We start from the raw sequence: 8,695 nt of genomic DNA, 5'->3' as shown, positions 1-8,695 counted from the left end.
ACTCTGTCCTACAGGGTCGCTATGAGTCAGAAAGGACTTGATGGCACCAGTTATTTATTTATTTATTTTTTGTAATAGGACATAGGCTACTTTCCTGAGAGACAGAGTTCTATCTACATAGTGACAGTATCCCATTAACTGCCTTAAGCTGCTTCGGTTGCTGTTCTCTCCTTTGTTAAGTGTTGAATAAACAATGCAAATGAATCTCACTGGGATGTAGAATTCTTTATAAAGTCCCATGAACTTTCCCAATGCTTTCCAACACCTACATCGAGGCACATATGACACATATGAAGCATTTATATATGGATAAGATAATTCTGTTTTGAGTCAGATGATAAGGACAGAACTTTGCTGCGTACACTTGCTTTGTATGACTAAATATTGCCTTTGCCTTTCTATAACTTTCTCTGAGGCCCAAAATACAAGTATTAAAACAAATGAACCCCACCTAGTTGAATTTGTATTTTAACAATTTTACCTTGAATTTTAATGATATATTCTTATGAGAATTTACCACAGACATTATTTATACTTTTAAGTGTAAGCTTTTAATAATAATATGCATTTTTGTCAATCAGGAGATAAAACACACAACAGTAATTTGAGCTGGGACAATTTAATGTCATTATTAACTAGTAAAAGAGATTAACTGCTAAAAGAGGTAAAATAAAACTCTGAGAATACAGAAATAGCAAATGCACCTACCACCTCTAGGCTATGAAAGAATGAATAAGGAAGAGACTAAGAATTTAGAAGAACAACCCCTGCCCCATCTCCAACCATACTAAGATTCTGAACTTGTTGGAGGGTGTGTGGCTTCTATAGAAATAGAAAGTTGCCAGAGGCCATAGGACAGACTGTAGGATTGGTTCATCAGGAGGCAGAGAAACTCACCAGAGGATGTAGGCAGGCCGAGGCTGGTTTGTAATAATGGTCAGTTGGATTGACAAGAAAATTGCTGGAAGGTGCAAGTGAGATGGAGCTGGTCTAAGAATCACTGAGGTAAACGTCATTGGGCCTCCCTCAGGCTGATCTACTGGCAGCGATACCACAGAAATAATTTGTCATAACCTGGAAGAAAAGCATCTTCATTTTGCTATACCCTTGCAGTACCCTCTATGAAAAGGCTTACAGTTTCCCTAGCTGGCAAATAATAAATGTTTACATGGTCCAGCCTCAGAATCTAAAAGCATGGCAAAGAAAAAAAAAAACTATGGACGCAGAACTGAGAGGTAGTACATTGTCAACTACCAGAACTTCTATATAGAAAAGAACAGAAAATCATTTCCTATCTCGGGGTCTCAAAAGCAGTTAAACAAAATTAACAACCATGTTCATCCAATTAGCTATCTAATTTTAGGCTTCAAAATATTCAATTCTCAAACATAAATAATTCTTGAGTAATTAAAAAGTATGAGCAATGTTTTATATTGAAATACCAGTTCAAACTTAGATTTTTGGCTTTTTGTAAGGAGGAGGCCTAGGTGACACTTTCCTTGTTCATCTTGCATTTGGGTTCCTGTGACACCAACCATTTTTACCATGTGCCCTTGACCCTAATAAGATTAAAGTCCTATACCTGAGGTGCACCGATGGAGAACTGGATGCCACACGCCACACCTACCCTGACCCCTAAGGACTAGACCCCCGTGTTTGCTAACAAAAAAGGTCAGTGATGACATTTCCAAGCAACTGGTGATTGGAAAGGTCGAAAGATTACAATGAAGCTGACCGTTCAGAACACACAAGCCCAAATAGAGATGATATCTTCTGCCTCTGTCCTCATCATTAAAGCCCTCAAAGAATCACCCAGAAACAGAAAGAAGCAGAAAAAAAATATTAAGCACTGTGAATATATCACTTTTGAGGCTATTGTCAACATTGCCTGACAATGTAGCACCAATCTTCAGCTACAGAACTCTTTGGAACCATTAAACAGATCCCAGGAACTTCTGGGGCTGTGGGATGCAGTGTTGATGGCCACCACCTTCATGGCATCATAGATGACATCAACGATGGTACAGAGGAATGCCCAGGTAGTTAAGAACTGCAAAACAAAGTATTTCAATAAAGGATCATTTGATAACTGTTATGGATCAAATTGTGTCACCCCCCAAATATATGTTGAAATCTTAACCTTATACCTGTACTGTGACCCTGTTTAGAAATAGGGGTTTTTCTTTTGTTATTTTAATGAGGTCATATGGGTGTGGAGTGAGTCCTAAACCTAATCACTTCTTAGAAGCAGGCAGAATAGGCACAGAGTTACGCACTGAAGGAAGATAAAGGCTAAGGAACACCATGAAACGCCAAGTAACTTTCAAGACTACTAACAAAGAAGGAGCTCCTCCCAGAGCTATGCCCTAAATTTGACTTCTAGCTTCCTGAAGGATGAGAAAGTAAACTCCTGTTCCTTAAAGTCACCCAATCGTGATATTTGTGTTACAACGCCACTAGGTAACTAAGACAAAAACAACAACAAAAACAAACTCAGACACGACTGAAGAGTACTTTGTTGTTTTTAGGTGCCCTCAAGCTGGTTCTGACTCATAGTGACACTACATACCACAGAACGAAACACTGACTGGTCCCGTACCACGCTCACAATCATTGTTATGCTTGAGCCCACTCTTGCAGCCATTGTGTCAATTCATTTCTTTGAGGGTCTTCCTCTTTTCTGCTGACCCTATACTTTACCAAGAATGATGAATTTCTCCAGGGACTGATCCCTCCTGACAACATGTCCAAAGTATGTGAGACATAGTCTCACTATCCTTGCTTCTGAGGAACATTTTGGTTGACCTTCTTCCAAGACAGATTTCTTCGTTCTTTTGGCACTTCACAGTATATTCAATGTTCCTTGCCAACACCACAATTCAAAGGTGTCAATTCTTCTTCGGTCTTCCTTATTCATTGTCCAGGTTTTGCATGCATATGATGAGATTGAAAATACCATGGCTTGGGTCAGGTGCACCTTAGTCTTCAAGGTGACATCTTTGCTTTTCAACACATTAAAGAGGTCTTTTGCAACAGATTTTCCCAGTGTAGTGCATCTTTTGATTTCTTGACTGCTGCTTCCATGGGTATTGATTGTGGATCCAAGTAAAATGAAATACTTTACAACTTCAATATTTTCTCCATTTATCTTGATGTTATTTATTGGACCAGTTGTGAGGATTTTTGTTTTCCTTCTGTTGAGGTGTAATCTATACTGAAGGCTGTGGCCTTTGATCCTCATCAGTAAGTGATTCAAGTCCTCTTCACTTTCAGGAAACAAGATGGTGTCATCTGCATAACGCAGAGTGTTAACGAGTCTTCCTCTTATCCTGATGCCCCATTCTTCTTCATATAGTTCAGGTTCTTGTATTATTTGCTCAGCATACAGATCGAATAGGTATGGTGAAAGGATAAAATCCTGACTCACAGCTTTCCTGACTTTAAACCACTCAATACCCCCTTGTTCTATCCAAACAACTGACTTTTAATCTATGTACAGGTTCCTCATGAGCACAATTGGTATTCTGGAGTTCCCATTTTTCCCACTGTTATTAATTTGCCACGCTGCATACAGTGGAATTTCTTTGCAAAGGCAATAAAACACAGGGGAAGATCCTTCTGGTATTCTCTGCTTTTAGGCATGATCCATCTGACATCAGCAATGATATCCCTGGTTCCACATTCTCTTCTGAATCAAACCTGAATTTCTGGCAGTTTCCTGTCAATATGTTCCCACAGCTGTTTTTGAATGATCTTCAGCAAAATTTTACTTGTGTAGGATATTAATGGTATTGTTTGAAAATTTCTGCATTTGGTTGGATCATCTTTCTTGGGAGTAGGCATAAATATGGATCTCTTCCAGTTGGTTGGCCAGGTAGCTGTCTTCCAAATTTCCTGGCATAGATGAGTAAGCACTTCCAGCCCCGCATCTGAATGTTGAAACATCTCAACTGATATTTTTTCTTCAGTTCTTTCAGCTTGAGAAATACCGAGCATTTTCTTCCCTTTTGGCTTTCCATCTCCAGCTCTTTGCACATCTCATTATAATACTTTGTTTTCTCGAGCTACCCTTTGAAATCTTCTGGTCAGTTCTTTTACTTCATCATTTCTTCCTTTTGCTTTAGCTGCTCAACATTCAAGACCAAGTTTCAGAGTCTCTTCTGACATTCATTTTGGTCTTTTCTTTCTTTACTGTCTTTTTAATGACTTCTTGCTATCTTCATGGTTGATGTCCTTGATGTCATTCCACAACTCTTCAGTCATTAGCATTCAATGTGTCACATCTATTCTTGAGATGGTCTCTAAATTCCGGTAGGATATACTCGTGGTCGTACTTTGGATCTAGTCAACTTGTTCTACATTTCTTCAGTTTCACCTTGAACTTGCATATGAACAGTTGATGGTCTGTTCCACAGTCGGTCCCTGGCCTTGTTCTGACTGATGATATTGAGCTTTTCCATTGCCTCTTTCCATAGGTGTAGTCGATTTTATTCTTATGTATTCCATCTGGCAAGGTCCATGTGCATAGCAGCCATTTATGTTGGTGAGAAAAGGTATTTGCAATGAAGAAGTCATTGGTCTTGCAAAATTCTATCATGTGATCTCCAGCATCCTTTCTATCACTGAGGTGATATTTTCCAGCTACTGATCCTTCTTCATTTCCAACTTTTGCATTCCAATCATCAATAATTATGAATGCATCCTGATTGCTTGCTCAATCAATTTCAGGCTGTAGAACCTGGTAAAAATCTTCAATTTCTTCATCTTTGGCGTTAGTGGTTGGTGTGTAAATTTGAATAATAGTTGTATTAACTGGTCTTCTTTGTAGGCATATGGATGTTATCCTATCACTGACAGAGTCGTTCTTCAGGATAAATCTTGAAATGTTCTTTTTGACGATGAATGCAACACCATTCCTCTTCAGGTTGTCATTCCTAGCGTAGTAGACCGTATGATTGTCTGATTCAAAATGGCCAACACTAGTCCATTTTAGCTCAGTAATGCCTAGGATATACGTGTTTATGCACTCCATTTCATTTTTGATGACTTCCAATTTTCCTAGATTCATACTTCAAGCATGTGCATTCCACCTTCTGATTATTAGTGCATGTTTGCAGCTGTTTCTTCTCATTTTGAGTCTTGCCACATCAGAAAATGAAGGTCCTGAAAGCTTGGCTCCATCCATGTCACTACAATTGACACCACTTTGAGGAGGCAGCTCTTCCCCTGTCATCTTTTGAGTGGCATCCAGCCTGGGGGGCTCATCTTCCAGCACTATATCAGACAATGTTTCACTGCTAGTCATAACATTTTCACTGGTTAATTCTTTTCAGAAGTAGACCACCAGGTCTTTCTTCCTAGTCTGTCTTGGTTTGGAAGCTCAGCTGAAACCTGTCCCCAACGGGTGACCCTGCTGATATTTGAATACCGGTGGCATAGCTTCCAGCATTACAGCAACACACAAACCCCCACAGTATGACAACCTGATAGACACATTGGAGACTGAAGAATGTAGTAAAATTTAATACATAAGGATTGAATTTACTTACATAAGTGAGGATTTTTACTTTATAAATCATTTGAAACATGATACACCACTTTTGCATGTAGACGTAGATAGAGACACGGTTTCACAGGTCATGGTGTACAGATATTTGTTCTGTATATGGCTACCAGAATGCTCCTTAGAAGCAAGGATGGTGAGACTGTGTCTTACATACTTTGGATATGTTGTCAGGAGGGATCAGTCCCTAGAGAAGGGCATCATGTTTGCTAAAGTACAGGGTCAGCAGAAAAGAGGAAGACCCTCAATAAGGTGGTTTGACACAGTGGCTGCAACGATGGGCTCAAGCATAACAATATTTGTAAAGATGCCACAGGACTGGTCCGTGTTTTGTTCTGTGGTACATAGGGTCCCTATGAGTTGGAACCGACTTGATGGCAGCTAACAACAACAATAAATACACTTAAATCTTGATCTAAATCCCTTAGTGTTAATTTTTCCAGAATTTCTCAGGTTTTGTATCTCAAAGTGGATTTGAAGGTTGTTTTGCTCAATTGCCCATATGTCACAGTTAAGATATGGGCAAGAATGAGTAACTCATGATCAAGTTTACTTAATGCAGGAACATAATTAGACCCAACTAATTTTTTTTTTTTTTTTTTTAATACAACTACAAGGTTTGATTTGGTTTCTTCTTGATACTAGTGAGGTAAAATGAAGACACAGTCTTTGGGTGCTGCAACATGGTGAGTGCTCAGCTACTAACTGAAAGGTTGTGGGTTTGAATTCTTCCAGAGGCACCTAGGAAGAAAGACATGGCAGTCTTCTTCTGAAAGATCATAGCCATTGAAAGCCCTATTAAGCATTTTCTGTGGCGTCACCATGAGTCAGAATTGAATTGATGGCAACTGTTTCTATTTTTTTAGAAAATGAAGACAATGGATAAAAGGAAGAATTGACCAAGCTTTAAAAGGTACACAGAGGATCAAAAGAGGAAAAGTCGAATAATTGTGATAAATACTTCAGAATTTTAACTAAGATGTGTACTAATTTTATACTGATAATTGTTTCTACATAAATCCATCTAATTGTTTGAAAAAACATTCATCCAAACAATCACCTGGCTTTTGTGGCTATTTTTGCTTTTATTGGCTTGGTGGTGCAGTGGTTAAGTGCTCAGCTGCTAGCCAAAAGGTTATTAGTTCAAACCTACCAGCCGCTCTGTGAGAGAAAGATGTGGCTGGCAGTCTGCTTCTGTAAAGATTTGCAGCTTTGGAAACAGATATGGGGCACTTCTATTTTGTCCTGTATGATCACTATATGGAATTGATCCAACGGCAATGGATTTGGTTGAGTCTACATGACAGCATACAACTGGCCTGACTGCTTTTATACATCTTGTTGAATTAACTCTCTAGGCTAACCAAATCATTTTGTCTTTTTGGAATGCTTCAAGCATAACTAAAGTCCTGTCTGAAAAGATGAACAGTATAGTTAATCGACATCTATAAACCATGCTTTAAAAATTGTAGTACAGGCTACCAACAAGAAAATTTATTTATTGATTTATTTTCAATTTGCCTTTACTCAATACATTTCATGAAGAATGGCAAAATAGTTCTAAGCAGGTGTTTGATGATGGGGAAAAAGTGAGGTGACTATATGCAGCATGGTCATAGGGCACATGTTGAAGAGACTCTCATATTGGGAAAAATTTAACATAGGAGTGAGTTTCTGGAAAGCAGGTAGCATAGGCCAAGCTACTGGTTATTTTACTCTCAAGAAATATAGAAGATGATACAGATAAATTTTAGGATATTTTTCCATTTTACAATAACCTCTTATCCCTGAGATTTGCCTCTCTAACCCCCAGGGATTAGGCGATATTGTCATACTATGTGAAACTTACATTTTGGAAACAATTAATTAGACAGATAGACTGGGACCTCATACTGGGCCAATCATATTCTGTTTCCTGAAAATTCTCTATTGGGATACATGGACACTGGGTGAGTCAGTGGATAGCTGATATTTTAAATTGTAAACTCAGGAATAGTGGGATGCCTGTTCTCAACTATTAGGGCTGAGAAAGATATGCTTTATAGTATCTGAAAACTGAGGCAGATATTAGAAAAAAAGCAAAGAAGATTACAAGAGAGCAATCGCTTAGAAGTAACAACTGCTCATTTTTTTTTTTCCTCCACTTTTCTCTCATTAATTCTTCCATTTTTGTCTTAAATCAGCTTAAATTAAGTAATTTGAGGATATGAAAAAGTAATCACACTCCTTTTTCCCACCATACTTTCTTTCATTATTCAATCAAAATTTATTTAGCACTCGTCCAAATGTCTTTCATATACTATGTGCTAAAATTAAGCCATGTAGGAAGGTCAATTGAATTAACAACTCTTTCTGCCTTATGTTAAAAATGTCACCAAGAGATACTATTTCCAACTTTTTTTAACTTTTATTTTTTACCCAAATGAAACATGCATAAAACACTGTTTAAAAATTTAAGCATTAACACTTTGTGTATATGCCAACACAGACTTCAGGAAAATTCTGTACCTGATGATTCTTGGGTATGTTCCTTTTTTTTTTTTTTTAATCAAAGAACATGATTAATATATCTTTTTAAACTTTTAGCTGTTTGATTGCATTTTGGGGTGATTTTGTGGTACAGAATATCACAATAGGTTTAGAGTAAATAAGGACAAATAGCATTAAGATATGTCTTTTACTTTGGTACTTATGGACAAGTAAGTCAGCAGAAAGTTACTTTACTAAGAAGATGTATAAAATCTCTGTGCCAAAAAAATTAAAAAGAGCAATGATTGTGATTAATTTTGGCTTTATTGAGATTAGTGGTGGTTGTTGACCTACTAGTGGTGGTATAGCTGACCTTTAACAAGTGCCTATTCTATGCCAGGGACTCTGCTAAAACTTTTGTGGTTTTTCTCATTAATCTTCATAGCAACTACGATAACTGTTATTATCACTTTACAGATGAAGAAAATGAACACATAGAGACATTAATGATCATTTTAAAAGGTGTATTAGATTTAATTATTTTAATTTGATATTTTGAGAAGATGGGTTTTAGTATGTGAGACCCACGCTTTAAATATGAAAAATGTTCGTTACGATTTTCCTTTTGAGGTTTTCTCTTTTGCTGCTTTGAAGAAGTAGGCC

At 37.6% G+C, this 8,695-nt stretch overlaps 1 pseudogene; it reads left to right on the top strand.

The window, feature by feature from the left end:
* The first annotated feature begins 1,546 nt into the window (after positions 1-1,546).
* Positions 1,547-2,103, top strand: LOC100672456 (large ribosomal subunit protein uL11-like; annotated as a pseudogene).
* The last annotated feature ends 6,592 nt before the right edge of the window (positions 2,104-8,695 follow it).

This window comes from Loxodonta africana, chromosome 5 (assembly GCF_030014295.1).
Source record: "Loxodonta africana isolate mLoxAfr1 chromosome 5, mLoxAfr1.hap2, whole genome shotgun sequence".
NCBI lineage: Eukaryota > Metazoa > Chordata > Mammalia > Proboscidea > Elephantidae > Loxodonta > Loxodonta africana.
Note: the sequence above shows the minus strand (reverse complement) of the source record. Positions and strands in the feature narration are given on the sequence as shown.